The 17,433-nt window shown below is 38.3% G+C and overlaps 1 protein-coding gene across 4 annotated transcripts in view; it reads right to left on the bottom strand.

The window, feature by feature from the left end:
• Positions 1–17,433, bottom strand: part of LOC128886042 (uncharacterized) — a 107,951-nt gene that overhangs the window by 19,617 nt on the left and 70,901 nt on the right. The gene's annotated exons all lie outside the window — the stretch shown is intronic.

Raw genomic sequence — 17,433 nt, 5'->3', positions numbered from 1 at the left:
TGAAGTTCGAGCTTATAGTTCTCCAATTCTCAAATGTGACGTTGTAGAGGAGTTCCTCGAGACGTGTATGCGTACTCCAGACTTCGGCCAGTCGTTAAAGAAACAGTTTGTCCTCGAAAGTTGTTCTTTGGAAAAGAAATGAAGTCAGCGAGTTCGTAGGAAGCTCAGTGCAACGAAGCTTGTTGAACGAATTATTTACTGTATCGGGGGTTCCCTATTCAGTCTCCCTCGCTTACAGCCGTCGATGTTTGCGCATCGCTCGCAATTGTGCACAGTATCGGAGGTCCCCATTGTACGCTCCTATGGCAATGTGTGCGAGTCATGCATTTATATTCCACGGAGTGCAATCTTGATACATCTGTAAGTGTCAGCAGTTCCGTCTTTTAAAGTGCGAAGTTATGGAGTCCCAAAGGAAATTCTATCGACAGCTGTTTCACGTCTAATGTGATTCCACTCGTTCTGACGCGTCTAATTAAATCTGCGCCATTCTTCTAAATTAGAGCCTCTGTATTACTGGAGACTTTGCAGTAACACTTAACAAAAGCAAGATTTACTTGCTTTATATTTGATTTATATTTACTTGGTATTTGTAATTAAAGGAGGCAGAAGCACGCTAATTTATCGAATTAATTTTCTATCGAAATAATTGTCCTCAAAAGTTACAGTAAAAGCATTGTTAATAGCTAGGTAACTTCAGGAAGCCATTTGAAATTTAAATTTACCAAATTTGGTAATTTTAACGGTTGAATACAAAACCATACATACACGAGAAACTTTTAATTTTCAAAAGATTTTGAAAGATTTTCCTTGCCTCCTCTTTTATCAAAGTAAAAGTACATTATACGATGTAGGAGTCACAGAACTTTTAATTCCGGTAAGTGTCATAGTTAAACACCAGCCACGCTGTCTAGAATGAATTTTAATGCGCGAAGAAGAATTTTAATGCGCGAAGAAGGATTATCCGCGATCAGTATTCAGTCACGTGCGCCGTGATGACATACGATACATGGATTTAAGTTGATCGGTGTGAATCGCAGTCCGGTCAATTAGACTCGAATGTGCATTAGCGTTTAACGTCATCGCGGATGAGCACGGCAAAACAATAATCACAATTAACGAGACACGAAACGTTGGGCGAGTTTCCACGATTATTCGATAGCGGATAAACGCGCTCGACACGTTTTCCTGCCGAAGGGTTGAAGTGGAGAAAATACGCTCGCTCTATGCTGATGCGAATAGGGGCAATTAACAGGCCGAGTGCAAAATCGTGTAAGCGATCCTTGAATAAATAGCGGGGCCGAATTTTCCGAGACTTCTGTTACGATCTACGGGACTAGTTACTCCCTAGGTGCATGAAAAAAGATTGTAGATGGTATTTTACTCTACTGGGTGTTTCAATTTAATTTAATTAATTTCAGTTTACTGATTGAAATTATTCATCAGACCATCATTCAGTTGCGCGTAATTTTCAATGTATCGAGACAATTTTTTTTAGTTTGTAAATAATTATTTGTACTTTAGGAGAAAATTGATGCAAAATTAACGAAGTAATGCACACTTTAAAGAAAGCAAAATTTTGTACGCGTAGTGTATATTATTTAATAAAATCAAGTATTCATTCCACCTCGAAATCCCTCCGCGCAGGCCCACCCGTTAAATTTTCACCCTGATAACTCCAATTTCGAGCACTTCAGGCGCACGGGTTACAAATTCACGGATGGGGTTCCCGTCAACAGTAACGAAGATAACGACCGTGAACGCAGGTTGCGGTGTATCGCGGTATGTGCGGGTGGTATCGATTCCAAGAATAAATAATCGACAATCTCGTTCAGCTCGCCGCAATTCACTCGAATAATCTGGAACGGCTGGGTACTGAATGTGATATAAGGAGCAACGGTGAACCGCCGCCAATGTAAGTTTCATAACTGCGCCCGCGGTCGCCTAACCGTTGTGTTATAGATCCTCCAATCGGGAAATCCGCCTGTAAATTACGCCTCGACGAGATTATGGTTACGAGACGGCCATTATGCTCGTCGTGTCGTCCCGGACGCATCGCTTCAAGGAACTGAGCGTTTTACTGAACAGATTACAATTCCCTCCAGAAACGGAAGAGACCTTTTTCTTCTCGTTGACAGGGACGGGAATCTAGAAGAGCTTTTTGAGGGTGAGGAAGAAGGAGGGAGCTGACAATAAGTAGTGACGAGATTGGAGATTTCTATAAGTTGAGAAAATAATTCCTAGTAATAATAGAACTGAAATAGTAACGTTATCGTGATTAACACGTTGGCTGCCAGACAGAAACTCGTGGAAATTTTGTCTCGAGACTGTTGAAGATTGGATAATTTAACATTTGTCGTAGTATTTAATTTGCTAATCTCGACAAAAATTCACAAATCCTATCAGAATTTATTTTCATTATCGCCTCACCCTTGGAATTAATTTTTGTAATTCTTTAACCTCTTCACGTCCTTGTCCACATATGTGGTTAAGAAAAATGAGATTAAAGAAAAGTACTGTCGTCCACTTCTAGATTAGGTCGACCAACGTGTTAAAGAATAAATAAATCATTTCTTTTTATTAATTAGAGGAGATATTAACCCCTGTTGTGCCCTTCCTTAAACATTGTCCCTAAAACTGTTTCATTTTCTTCCTCATATTTATACACACAAGCTCTCCCTAATATTTTTTATTACTTTGGGATTAGGATCTAAAGAATCTATCTCTTCGTTGAGACGAGCATTCATCTTGCGCGTCTCTTCCATCATATTCTTAATGGCACGCTTCTCGCGTGCTTTTGAAAAAGATGCGACGTGTACCTGATAAAGTATTCCTTCGAGTCCTTTTGGTCTACGTTTGAATGATACACGCCTCTGCGCCTCCTCCGAGTAACGAGATCGTACTAAATTACAGGAGGTGACTTTAATCCATAGAAACCAGTTCAATTTAGAGTTTCGTTTCGTTGAAAAGTCTCTGCAACCTTATTTATTTTCAAGAGAATCTCCCGTTACGCGACACGGTATGTATTTTATGAGCAGATCGGCTGAAGAACAAGGAACTTGACGAAATTCCAGTCGCTGATAGTGCTCGCAAGAAGAGAAAGACTTAAGTATTGTTTATCTTTCGGTTAACATGAAACGTGCTATAATGACTGCGTTATTCTCAATATTGCAACAATATTGAGGTAGACAAAGGTATCATGATATTAAAAACTATTATATCGTTATACAGGGTGCCCCAGCATCGGTGGTACAACCGAGGTGGGGGTGATTCTACATCAAAAAAAAAACAAATTGAAAATAAGGAATAAAATTTGCTCATTTGAGGTTTTGTTCTCGAGAAAATCGGTTTTGAATATTCAGCGAGTACCCGTACACGTAACTATGACTTAGATGGATGGATCCCGATACAAGTCATATGCATGTTTATACATATGACACTTATAAGTAGTACTCGTATCATTAGTATCAATATGATGTGCTGTATTACTCATTTCTGTCATTAGAGTGAATTTAAAATCTGTATCGAGATCCATCTATCTAGGCCATAGTTAAGTGTACCCGTACTCGCTTAATATTCAAAATCGATTTTCTAGAAAACAAAACGTCAAATGAAAACATTTTATTCCTTATTGTCGATTTTTTTTTTCATGTAGAATCAACTCCTTCTCGGTTATACCATCGATGCTGGGACACCCTGTATGTTGTGTTCCTGTAGTTGACACAACGTCGTAGCAACATTGCTGCAACATAGAGGTAACCCAGCTTACACGTCCCGCGCACATATTTTTTTCCCCCTCCAAATCGATTCGAACCCACAACGTTTGACTCGTCCTGCCACTGATTAAAACTGACAACCTCGAATAAACGTCATCACGTCATGACACTGCGAAAATGCAGATCCCGTGAATCGCGTGGGGGCATTAATTGGCAGATGTTGCGACAGAGTAATCCACCGTCACGGATTACCGTTTCGTTTTTATTGCTGGCTGTTCGTTAACAGATCGCTCGCGTGCTGTTCAGCCGGACGAGTGGCCGTTTCCGGAGACTTCATTTGCTTGGTCGAGGCCGTTAATTGCGAGCTTACAAAACCCCGCCGTTAATCACCGCGTTACTTCTAACCCCGTTAACCACGATTACCATAACCGTTCGTTATTTTCGGGCCAATTTTCAAGGCATTAGTTAACCGCCCCGCTAAAGGAAACGACCATTACCGTCGTAAACGTAAAAGGCCAATTTTATTGGCAGCCCGTAAATTTGATTCGTTACGCGTTTATCGCGAAATAAACCCGACCGCCGCTATTGTTAGCGTTACGAATGGTAAGAGCCTCTCGCGGTAGACATTTTTCGGTTTTTTAATCAATGAATAGAACATTGAGGGCAAGGCGACTTACCGAGAATATATCGAGTCGAAAAAGTCCATGGGGCTCTAGAATTTTTTAATAAATTTGTTTCAATAATACAATGTACTTGCTGAACATTGATTTGTAGTAAGTCATGGTATTTAATCCTAAAGTTTTTCTCTGAATAAAATAAACCCTTATCGATATATTTCTTTCTTTATACAGTGCTCGGATATTTTTAGAATTAAATACTAAGTGCTTTAAATAATAAGAGCTTTCCCCTGCATCGTGACCTGCAAAAACATTTCCTTTCTGATACGACACCGGTGTCTCTTTCACAGATCCCTGTTCTCTGTGCAGTTACCCACACACAGAGAATAATTTCATTTCAGGATTAATAATTTCATCCCCAAAGATTCCTGAAGTAAAATACTCCACCATTTTCGACGAAAGACTTTTCAGACAGTCGACATTCAAGATTCCTCGAGACTTCCGAGACATTCGAGTTTCAAGATTTTTCAAGACCTTTCGCGGGATACAGAAAGTTTCGAAACTTGTTAAGGCTTTCGAGACAGTCGGAGGCCTCAATTAGCTTTCGACGTACATAGTTGGAAAGCCTCGAAAATTACTCGTTGCTATTCTAGAAATATTTTTATAATTCCTATCAAACTTTGTAATTCAACTCTACCTGTATATTGAGGTGGCAAATTACTTAAAATAGACACTGTCAGTAGCCTCCCCGTTTATATGAATTAATATTTCCCCGGATAGATGAAGTGTACTCTCGTTTCTTCGATTGTTCCTTCGATGATGACCATTTTTAAATATATTTTAACAAAAGAATATATACGTCTCAATTTCAATACTTGTTCCATAAAATACCGTTTGTTTTTTACTAAAATATGTATTTAAATTTTAAAAAACAATTGTGGAATTTTGCCCATGACAACTACACAAACTCCCCTAACTTCTTGAGGAACACCGTAGGTTTAGTTTCTGACTTTGTTTACATATTATCACATGAAAATAATAATTACAAGCGTAAACAAATATTTATAATAACATTTACCAATGACAGAAACAACAACGATGTCAAGAGATTGATAGGTGCCACAGGTAAATATTAACTCGAATTTTTATTTATTCCTGATAAAGTTCTCCTTCAAGAGCCTAAATATCGAACTCAGTTGAAAGATATTGTCTAATGTTCCATCTTCGAAGAAACGAACCTGAAGACATTCGATTGCAACGATTGAAGTTGGACGCACTGTACGTGGCTCCCCGCGATACGTACAAGTAAACGTCATTCGCGCAACTCCACTGGTTTCGCGTTCATCGTTCGCCGGTGCGTTCTTTTGAAAAGACTGTCGATAGAACGAACGTCGATGAAGCATCGCCGCGAATTTGCGCGTGGCGCAGTTAACTGGATCGATTAAAACCAGCGAGTCGCGAGCATCGACCGCCTGTTTTATTATCTCGTTTCAATTAATTTAGAGCAACGCTCGGGTGCACGCATCGCGGGGGAAAAAATCGCACGACGATAATTGGAAATGGAAATTGGAAAGGCGACCGCGCTTATTCCATTAACCCTGCTGGTCTTTTTTCCGTCATGCGGGCGTGGTTGTACGGCGGATGTTTCCAACAGGCAATAGAAGAAGAATAAGCGTCGCGAGGAAGGAAGGGTGGTTGACAAAATCGTACCATTTACTCCTTTCAAGACGAGGAAGGAATTTTCAGTGAGCTTTGTGTAGCAAGAGGCGAGGAAAGGGGAGAAATGAACTGTTTATGCAAATTAAATTTGGTGGATTTTGTTCGGGGGAAAGTACTCTCGGCGAATAGTCCAAATGGTGCTTTAGAAAGTTTAACGTTTTTGTTTATGATATCTGTATCCTCTTTACTAGAGTGAAGTAATTTATAAGTTCTGGATTCTGGTACAATTGCACTTGATATTTTTATTATTGCAATATGAAGAGGACGTATATTTGTTTTATAATTTAAAACCTCTCAATTCTGGAACAGTTATACTTGTTTATTTTTAATACCGCAATATAAAAACATCATACATTGATTCCTCCCATATTAATCGTTTCATCATCTTCATATTCCATAACTTACTATAAATAAATGTTTACCAAGTACACTGTAGCATCGAAATAAATTTACCAAAAAATTCCAAAGCATCATAGACTTCTCCACCCAGTACATTTTCGATAAATCGACCATCCCTTAGGAATATTGTAACCAATTCGAGAATATTGGGCCAATCTTCGACCAGCTTCCCTCTCTTTAATTGGCAATAACGGAACCAATCCCCTCCCACCTCTTGCAAACGGTGGACAATAAAACTAAACAATGGATTCCCAGGTCGGTTGACGTTAAAAGGATCTTAAAACTAGGAACGACCATCATCGTCGCGTAAACACTTGACAATTTTCCACGCTATCGAGGCGAAGTGGCACTTTATGAAAATTAAGATGGAGTTGCCAGGTAACGATACTTTCATTGGAAAATTATACAAATACCGGAATTAATGATCTCGTTGACGTTCATTGCAACGTAACTGCGGACTTAATCTTCGTGGAAATTATTTCATTCGAGCATCGAGCTTCATTTTCTACGGCGAGTTTATCATTTATGAAAGAGCGAAGCTGGTTCTTTAACTCGTTTGGCGGAACGCTTTCATCAGCTATCGAGGCTAATAAAAACTTTCGAGGAAAGTTACAAATGAAATTCTTACACTGATACAAGAACTATGTCAATACTCGTATAAATGGATGAAAACCAATTAGACAGCTTCGAAGATATTCACTTTTAAAACGAGAACTACTGAATCGATCTCATAAATGTGAAAAATGATTTTTATTTTCATATGTATACAAAAAATAAATTTCATCTTTAAAAGTATCTTAGTTTTTTCTCTTATATTTGTACATACAAGCACTTCTCCATGAATTTTATCATTCAAAGGCCTCCTACAAATTGAATTATTCTTAGAAAAGAATGCGCAAAGCAGCGTTACTGTTCCCTAAAAAATTCAATCTTTCTCAAGAAGACGCTTTTTACAACAAAGTTGGTGTACCTCGAAGAATATTTCGGGCTATTAAAAGTCAGAGTGCGTAGAGATTGCGAACCGTGAACCGTGAATATGGCGAGAAACGGGCGACGGTTCAGACGAGAAAAAATTTGAAAAATTTCGAGGCAGAAACCGCCACGGTCGTGCACGTCTGTGCCCCAAGGAAGGCGCAGAAATTTCCCAGGAAAAATGATGTAGAAAATATGATCTCCGAGAGGCAATATTGCGTGGGAGCGTGTGGAAATTTTGGTACAAACGTCCCCCTGGAATTTAATTAGGTACAACCTCGTCAAGCCCCGCCAAACGATGTGGCAAATTACGTTATTCCACTACCGGGATCTATCAGCGGAATTTCGAAATTAATAAACACCTTACCCCCCGTGAGTCTAAGGAAGTATCCTGCGCCGTTGATTAAAGTGAGGGGCTCTTTTCGCGTTCGTTTCGTAAACAAACCTTAATTTCAGCGAGACTATACCCGTCTCTACGGTTTCTCGCTTAAAAAGGAGCTAGCAAATAAAAAAAAAAGAAGTTCGTTAACACAAAAGCACCGGGTATATTCTTTGCCGCGTAATTCTACCATAACCTGGCGATTCACTTTGCACTTTTCGGAAACAGTGTTTCTCAAAATTCAGAGAAGTACCTTGGTCAACCTCGGGAAAATTAAATTTATCTTCAATTTTCGGCTGGTTTGAGCCACAAACGAATGTAAGTGTACTGCGTGTCGAAAATGGCTTGACGATTAAAAAATTTGGGCAACACCACTCCAGGGATGTGTCTTTCATGGTTTTTTTCGTCGAGCAAAGCTCGCGTCCTCTGTGACGCGCGAAAATCAAATTTATCCCCCGCCTACCAAAGCGTCATCGCATTTAATTGGCGATAGCGGCGCACTGAAATCGAATTTTGAACGCTTTTCGAACATTTCCTCCGGTCCAGAATTTTTCTTTTTTTATTGGCAATTATTTTTTTTTAATCCTATAATTCATCGAACCAGGAATACGACTGGTCTACCGTCAAAAGAATAAAATAAACAAAAAAAATAAATAGTTATTGAAACAACAATGTTCGATTTGTTAAAATATGAATAAACTACACGACGGAAATGAATTTTAAATATTTCTCCCGAGCTTAAAATTGGTTTTTTCTCTTTCATATCACAATTTAAACTTTTTGTTGAGAAAATCCCTTTGAAAATACGAAATACGTCAAACTGGGAGCACTTTGACGTTTAACTGGAAAATTGCGTCGAAAATGGCTTCGAACGCAAAAGTGTTACTAGGCTACTACGAAACTAGTCGTTCTTGTGGTCATTAGTGACCATAATTCCAAATCGATAATCAATAGGTTCGAGACTAATCCACCAGCTAATGATAGGAGAATTATATCTCATCTGATCTCCCTGCGTAAAGTACCGAGTGTTCGGATAACAAGACCAATTATCCCCACTAACATCTCTTTGGGAAGCAGTTGTGTCCTCTACATTGTCCGAATCTAGATTATCTGGTTCTAGATTCCACAATAGCAGTAACAAAGTGAGGTATGTAATTTTCATGTGAATGTTCAACTAATGTGGACTCTAAAGGAAGATTCAAACTTGAAAATCATTTTTATGTAGGACAAACAACGTCTCTTCATTTTTGTCTTGTGGACTAACGATGAATCAATCATAAAAAGACTCGAATAAAAATTAATTCTATGCCTTTCTAAAGTAAACTTACTATTTATTTGTAAAGAAAATTTATATTTATGTATAAAGAAGACACACTGCAATCACAAATAACCGAACGTAAAAGCACAGAATTAATTCCTACATCTAATATTATTTATTGTAATTTGATCTAGAAGACTTTCATACAGAAAACGTCTTAAATTTAATCACTTTCGACGTCAAATATACCACATGTGAAATCAACAAATTAAACTGCGTCTTACTCATCCCTCGCCATGGATGTTACAACTTTATTCAGCCCGAAAGATCGAGAGACTGGCGAGGGGGCGTATTCATCGTCGAAAGAAGATTCATCTCGCGATGGTCCCAAGAAATTACCAAAGAGATGACGGAAACTTGTAAATAGGCAGTGCACTCGAATGCTTTGCACTCGTTGAGATCCTCGGTGTCGCTGTGTTGGTACGAAAAATATTTACCCCGAACCTCGAGCCTGTCCGTTTCAACGACCCGCCGGGCATAAAGGCTCAAAACTTTAAGAAGTACACTCGACACGAATACGGAAAATGAGACGGAAATATGATTTGTAGCTTCTCGTGTACAGGTTTCATCGCGAACGAGTGTGGCTTTCAGCTAGATTGTGTTAGTCGACGAAATGAAACGACGTTAATGTTCGGTAAGCAACGAAATCCGACTTCTTTCAGAGACCACGGTCTTCGACATGCAAATTCGACGGGGATCTTTTCACTCTCCCTAATTAACAAACACAAAGCGCCGGGTTTCCGGTAATATTCAGCGTTTTCAGCGGGGAAACGCGGATCCACGGTAATCGCGTAATCAACGCTGTCGTTCGTCTTCCTCGAGGTAATTTGTAATTCCTATTGTAACGAAAGAGAGAACGAAGGTACAGAAAGAAGGTACCGGTATAAATATATTAGCCTTAGTTTGAGCCTTAGGTTTGGGGTTAGTTTCAAATTCTGTGGGGATAAATAGAAACTGGTTTAAAGGGATACTCTTTTTGGCTAAGATCTAAGCAATTGTTATGATTTTTCTTATGTATGATATAATTTTGTAGAAATATTAACAATCAAGAATACATGGCCTGCATTTTGGCCAGGTGTGCCGTTTTTCGTGGTTTCATGATAAAAATATTAAGAAACAAAGAAATGTACATATGGCTGCCATTATGGCCAGGTTCGAGCCATTTTTCATGGTTCGTTTTTATACGTCACATAATTTGGAAGTGTTCAGAATCAAAGAAATGTACAATTTAACCCCCTCTAAATAGACTACACCTCTAATTGATACCCAACGAATGCACCAGAGGTCAACCGCGAATAAAGCGGCGGATGCACTGATTGCACCAACTCTGCCTCCCCTTTTTACCATGGCCTGCTCATTTTTTCCACAGGCCCCTCCCTCATCGCTCCCCCCCCCCCCGTCATTTCCTTCGAGCTTTTTCCTCTCATTTATTCGAGCCAGTCCTTTCCAACCCCCGTCGTCTTTTTGCCGCAGCCTCCGTCTCCCACTTTTCCCCCGTAACTTTTTCCCAAGCTTACATCGTTCGTTCCCACCTTTCCACGTTTTTCCACGGTCGCCTCTGTTTCTTCCCGTCGACGTCGTGGTTCCCCCTTTTTTTTCTATCGATACCCGCAACCCCCGCTAAAACCTTCCACGGTTCCTCTTTCTTCCCTTTGTTTCTTTATCGTCGGCCGCTACCGACTTCCTCCGCCCGCTGCCAATTAACAATAGCAAGTGCCGTGAGGACCTCCCTGCTAATTTGCTCCGGATTTAACTGCAGCGCACTTTACGATGCGACCCCCCCCCCCCCCCCCCCGGACCGGCTACCCGTTCCTAAGCTCGTTCTCGCTGTTCCTCCCGTTTTTACCCTTTTTCAGCGATGAGCCGTGGCACACGCCCCGGACGATACGAAGCAGTGATTCTTAACTGCATCGGGGATCTGTCGAAGATCTCTGTATCGATTTTATTGAAACGAACACGAGGCGTAGGATAGTTTAAATTGAAACTCTGTGAGGGTTTACAAGGAATGTGATAAGAGGTACAAATTTTAGATGCGTTCGTAACAAATACCATGGAATAAGAGGAATAGTTATTTTGCTGCAATTATTGGGGTGTTTCGATTCAAACACCTTGTAGGTTTATAACGAAGATAGGAGTAAATCATAACAATTTTATACGTTTATCCTTTACACTCTCAAGGCCACCTGTACTGCCCAGACACTTGAAGACGTTCTACTCCTACGATCAGTGCTCACAATTTTGTTTGGTTAATAAAAATATAAAATTCTAAACAAAAAATCGTATAATTTAACGAACTGCAAAGAGCTTTTCGTTGTCGTTCCATAACTTAGAAATGTAAGAAAAATGGTCTTGGAGTTGACTACCTTCGTATGTCCGAATTTCTTGGAGTGCAAAGGGTTAATAAAACAATATTGTAAAATTAGGAGAGTATTGGCCCCATTTCCGGCCAATACTCGGGCACCTTGGGATCGCCAGGCCCGTACTGTAGCTGAGGTAAAGCACAGCTACAGCCCCTGAGGGTAAGGTGAATAGAAACGAAACTTCAAAAAATTAAATATTATTAATAATCTTGTATCGCGTCTTGCTATATGCTCGATAAGGTTAAGAACCGCTGGTCTGAAGATACGCTTGTTTCCCTGCCGCGTTTAATCTCGACGTTCCGCCCTCGCGTTTCCATTTATTTTCTACCCCGTTATCGCAACGGCCGTCTACTCGAGGCTACCAGCGTTTGTTTTCTATATCCATCGTGCATTATGCACGGAATCGAAACTCGAAAGAACTGCGTATCTTTGAAGAGTTACTCTAGAAAATACTTTGGAGCGCATGGAGGTACAAACTTAAAATAAAGATGATAAGACAAGATACTTAATTTAAATACACTGCAGACCATAACTGTACTCACCATCCATATATTTTTTAATTTTTGAGACATTTTAGTTGGTATAAAATGAAATCAGTAGAATGAGATGAAAAGCATCTTCATATGTAACGCAAAACTTCATTATTATGATAACACAAAACTCATTATTTATCATATTATTTCAACTCAAGTAATTGTTCTTTTCACTTCTGCTCGAAAGACCAAAACATTTATAAAATATATAGTTATGCTCCACGGTGCATTGATGAATATTTAAATCTACTATGAATCCTGTAAAAACTAATAAATACATATACAAGAGGTGTCAATTTCCTTTCATCGCAAAAGGTATCCAATTATACCAGCCAGCGAAGGACAGCTGTAAAATAAATTAACATGGCTATAATAAATCGCCTGGACATTTTGCATATTTAAAACCGATCAAAGGGATTCTTCAAAGCGAACCGAAACTTAATAAATATTCCGAGTCCGATTAAGATTCCGATAATTATCGAGTGAAACGAGTTCAAAGCTACCCCCTAGGTTACTCGCGAATCTTATTATCGGTTATTATTAAATCTTCATTATTCTGCTCTGGGAATAACACAAAACTGCGGATATCCAATGATTCCCTTTGATATTCATTTCTAAGGAAGGTTTCCTGATTGCGGACTTCCTTTTCCGCGACGAACTACGATGTTATTGACTCCTCGTCGGCCACAGTGGTTCTCCAACCTGGAAATTGTTTATGAAACAACGGGAAAAGCAATGTTGGAATAGAAATTTCACAGGGGTAGATCAAAACGTATTCAATTTCAGGGATTGGAAGTTTCAAGTGAGGGGAAGCTGGATTCGTTTATGCTTAATCAACATTAATATCTATAAATTAATTAAATATATAGGAGGATTGTTAAATTATGAAATGGGAACCCTTTGGAAAGGTTCACAATGGAGATTTAATCTAAGAATATGTATGCTGACAAAATGGGAATCATTGAATTCGAATAACTGATTTACTGTTAATCTTAGAAAATTAACTTCTTCGTGGTTCAACTATCAGCAGGTGTACATTTAATTTCTTACTCATTCTAAATAATCCAATAAGGGAATAACCACAAGAATCGTGAAAAATGTGTGCAATTTTTCTTACAGTCAGTGATATGACAGAGAAGATAGTCAGACAACTGCTAAATAGTGTGCGCTAGGTCAAATATCAATTCGAATATTTGTTTTTATCTTAAACAAAATAATTCGTCCCAGAAGAGGCTCGTCACAAAGCTCTTGAACCTCGACAGAGATGAATTATTTTGTTTAAATGAAATACAAATTCAAAAGAGGTTTGCAATCGTTGCTCTCTGTTCAAATTTGCATTCAATAGATAGCACTTGCATCATTGCTGAAAATATTTATCCAGAATTATTCCTATTTTCGTGATAGAAGCGTCAGATGCGCGCCATGGGAAGACAGGGAAAAATCGCAGAGTGTACGAGCAATTAACTGGAGAGAAACTGGGCAAGGAAAGAAGAAAAGAACAAGCGTGTACTCTGCCATCTACGATTTCGCGAATCGTGCTCTCGTCATGCCGGAGGGCAGAATACATTCTCGTCGAGAGAGATGCGCCGTTAAACCAGGTACACGTGTCGTTAACGCGGATAATTTCCTCGTTTTCAAATTTACTTCTCGTTCGCAAACAGATGCTCACCAACGTGGGATTTTCTGTCCTCTATATCTCGTTAACAAGCAAATAAGTAAATATACGAGTCGGGTGTAAAACACAGTTCGGTACACGCAAATTATTCGAGGAATTGACTTGTTTTCTATATTACTCGAAATATTATCGTATTTAATTATTTATACTACGGATTTTATACATTTATGTGTGTACAGTAATATGGAAAATGTGCAAAAATTATGTACATGATGTACGTGGAATGCATTCCATTATTTGGTACATACAATAATATTAATACTTCGGTTTGCATAAATCCATAAAATCCTCCCTTTATTTATATCACATATGTTACTTAATTTCTGAGGCCAATCAATAGTTCTAAATAAACAATTCTAATATTAGAATCTATATAAAATATATTATAAATAATTCTGAATCACCAATTCAAGTGCTGAAAGCATCAGGGAATTTTAAATTAAATTCTAAAAAGGTCAAGTCTGAATTCTTAGTGAATTTAAAACCGGAAGTGAGGCCATTCGAGCGACTTCTGCGTAACGGGCTAATCTTTCGATGAGCCAATTTGGAAATGGGTAGCAAATTACGTTTTCGCGCTCGTTCGCTTCGCAGGAAATTCATAATTCCCAGTCTCGCCAAGTTCCGAAAGTTTCAAAAGTACTCGAACGCGTCGGTAGGCGTTCTCGTGAAATTACTTGGCTGGAACATCGGATAACATCGATGTTTCCCGAGTCGTTTTCCGTCTGGAATACTTCGACTCGTCGTCGCCTGCATGTGGCTGGAATTCGAGAGAAAAAAACAATCGTATTTCAACTTAAAGGAAACTTCGAGATTGATAATTAAAGTTTGCACTCTCACGAACGTCGAGACGAACTGACAGGGGGAGACGAGCTTAATTGGAATCCATGAATATTAACTCGTTTCACGTTTTGGATTTAATTAGAGTGTCCATTATTTATGCTGCGATGAAGTGAAGATTCGAGTTTCGATGTTTGATACATCTTCGTGGCCTTGTTGTTCTATTGTATAATTTAGGGTCGCGTAAAAGGAGAAATATTTATTGAATTATTGAAATGCAATGGTGAAAGATACAATGATGTCATATATTTTACCTAGAGAAACAAATTTACATAAACGCGGTAATGTTTTAAAGAAAGTTTCGCACGTTTTACCATGACAGTAACAGGCTTCCTGCATTTAAAGGAAAAGTTTGCCGCTGTTTGAATCACAAACCAGATTTTATGAAGAAATATATAATTGGGAGGGTTGAAATCCCACTCTTTTCTCCATTCTTAACGAAGCAAACTTTCCGCCATTCCATTTATGATCCTGAGTTATGGTAGAAAGAATATGATGGAAAGAAGAATTTACTTTAAAGTAGAGCGTTACTAGTGATCATACTCTTCATTAAAAAAGTCTTCTAATAATTATAGTCTGCTTTAAAATTAAGTGCATTTGTATAATATTAATAGAACCAAGTGTATATTAAATTTATTCAGTTAATTTTCATTTATCTTTCTATATTTATTTTTAACCTAAACAAATATTTGATAACGTTTCCCCATTTAATAAATAATTATTTAATTTATCAAATTTATTACACAATATCTGAATATACGGGCTGATTTTTACTGCTTACTTTTTGACTGAATAAGTTTTTAATACGACTTCAATATTTCACAGATAATCGCGTCGGTCGCCATACAAGAATAACCCTGTATATTTAAGTACAAAACGTAATATCAAAGATGGGTTGATATGAGGGATGGTTTTCTCTTTCAAAGGCATTTAGTTAAACCCTGCTGTATCTTGATGAAATATAATAACCAGCAACGGAGATTCCATTCAAGTTTCCCTGATAAATTTCAAGCGACGAGGAATCTCTTGATCGAAATGCATCTCGGTAACCGGAGTCACCGATGAAATTTGATGGTGTTATTGAAGGCTGCTACGTGACTCGCTAGTCTACGCGGTGTCTCAGAATTTACGTGAGCCGAGTTCGAGATAAATTCAATATCAATTCTGCGATTTCTTCTGAATAGAGTCGAGGACTGTTTTTCGGAGCAGGTCGCAAGAGATTATTCGATTTGTATTGTTAGACTTGGCCAACTCTTTCATGCTACGCAAGAAACAGTCCTTGGTTCTTCTTCTTTTTTAATGAAATTATTTATGTTATCTTTACCTTCGCTTTATCTACAATTTTCTCTTAGTTCATCGTACCAATGTGATTCGAGGAAAAATCTTCGAACAAGCGGAGTAATTTTAATTGACTAAAACTACTTTCCAGTAACTGGATGACTTTAAACGAGATACCACCCCATCTTTGACACGTTGACTTGCCAGACTAATAATCGTGAAAGTGTCCGTAAGGCTACAATTTTCTTGCTATACAATTAAATAATATATATTCTAACATATGCAGTGTGCAACATATCGTATTGCAGACTTCGCAAGACTTATTTTCTTTAACGCCTCACCTTCAAAATTAATTAATTTAATTCCTTAGCGTTAATATCCCTTTTTATGGTCCAAATGAATATTATCCTACTATTAAGATTGCATGAAAATTTGACCGAAGACGCGTAAAGTCTTCCCAGTGAAGAATATTAAATTGCCTGGCACGAAACGGTGAATGGTTTACTTTATTCGTTCGAAAACAATATAAGAGAAAGTACACTCAATCGTCGTATATCAATAACGTTTACAACCGAATGTTTGGTCTTCAGTTTAAACCGTTTGTACTAGCGTGCAGCCGCAGAAAAAAAACTTCGAGGAAAGAGCAGTAAAATTCAAGCTACTGCACTCGGTAAGCGAACGGCCACAGCCCAGTGGTTTATGTACTTCAACGTAGAATTGCCTAACTTATTCGTGGCTTCCACCAGCCGCTCGCCGTGGCGTACTACGGTAAACTTTATTATTTATTTTCCCACGTTCCAGCGACCTCTTCGAACATCTACGATTCCTGCGGAAAAAGAACGAACTAATACTACTACATATTTGCTAACTATATTTGCTCGAACATGATTCCGATACCTTTTGGAAGGAACTATACTTTTCTGTAGAAAATCAGACCTTACGAGATAATCAAATATCTGTGATTCAGAAATAGTGAATTGAGAGATTCTGTATTTATGAATGAATTATTTTTAAGCGACTTGCTTGGCAAATATTTTATTTCAAGTAGTAATAAAATATGTCGAGTAATAATTTTTCTTTTAAGTAGAATTTTAACTATTGAAAAGAATAATAAAACGATCAATATTGCATGTTCAATAATAAAACGATCAATATTGCATGTTCAATAATAAACTTCAAACCAATGAAAACTGATTTTGATCAATTCGTGGCTTTAACGTGGAGTAGGGAGAAAAGAAAATTTACATAATGGCGGCATTTTAAATTTTAAATCCTCGATTTTTCCACTAAAGTGACCCTAGTATTTTTAAACCCTCCCCCAAAAAACTTCGAGGTCTAATATCTAAGGGTTAATCACCATCATTCACGTTTTACCTTGGATGACAAGATACATTGACATGTTTGCCATAATAGCACAGATTGTCAAAGTAAATATATCGTCAAACAGCATGTTCGTAGTTCGAATGCGTCCGTTTACCTTAAATGGTCAATAAACAAGCGGCAGGATTGTTATTTACCGCGGGAGTCCAACGAAAAATGGAGAACGACAGGTTTCGCGTTTTTCGTTACCATTTACCGCGGGAGTCCAACGAAAAATGGAGAACGACAGGTTTCGCGTTTTTCGTTACCATTT

The sequence above is a fragment of the Hylaeus anthracinus genome, unplaced genomic scaffold (genome assembly GCF_026225885.1).
Source record: "Hylaeus anthracinus isolate JK02 unplaced genomic scaffold, UHH_iyHylAnth1.0_haploid 11982, whole genome shotgun sequence".
NCBI classification, from domain to species: Eukaryota; Metazoa; Arthropoda; class Insecta; order Hymenoptera; family Colletidae; genus Hylaeus; species Hylaeus anthracinus.
This window is presented reverse-complemented; position numbering and strand designations above follow the sequence as displayed.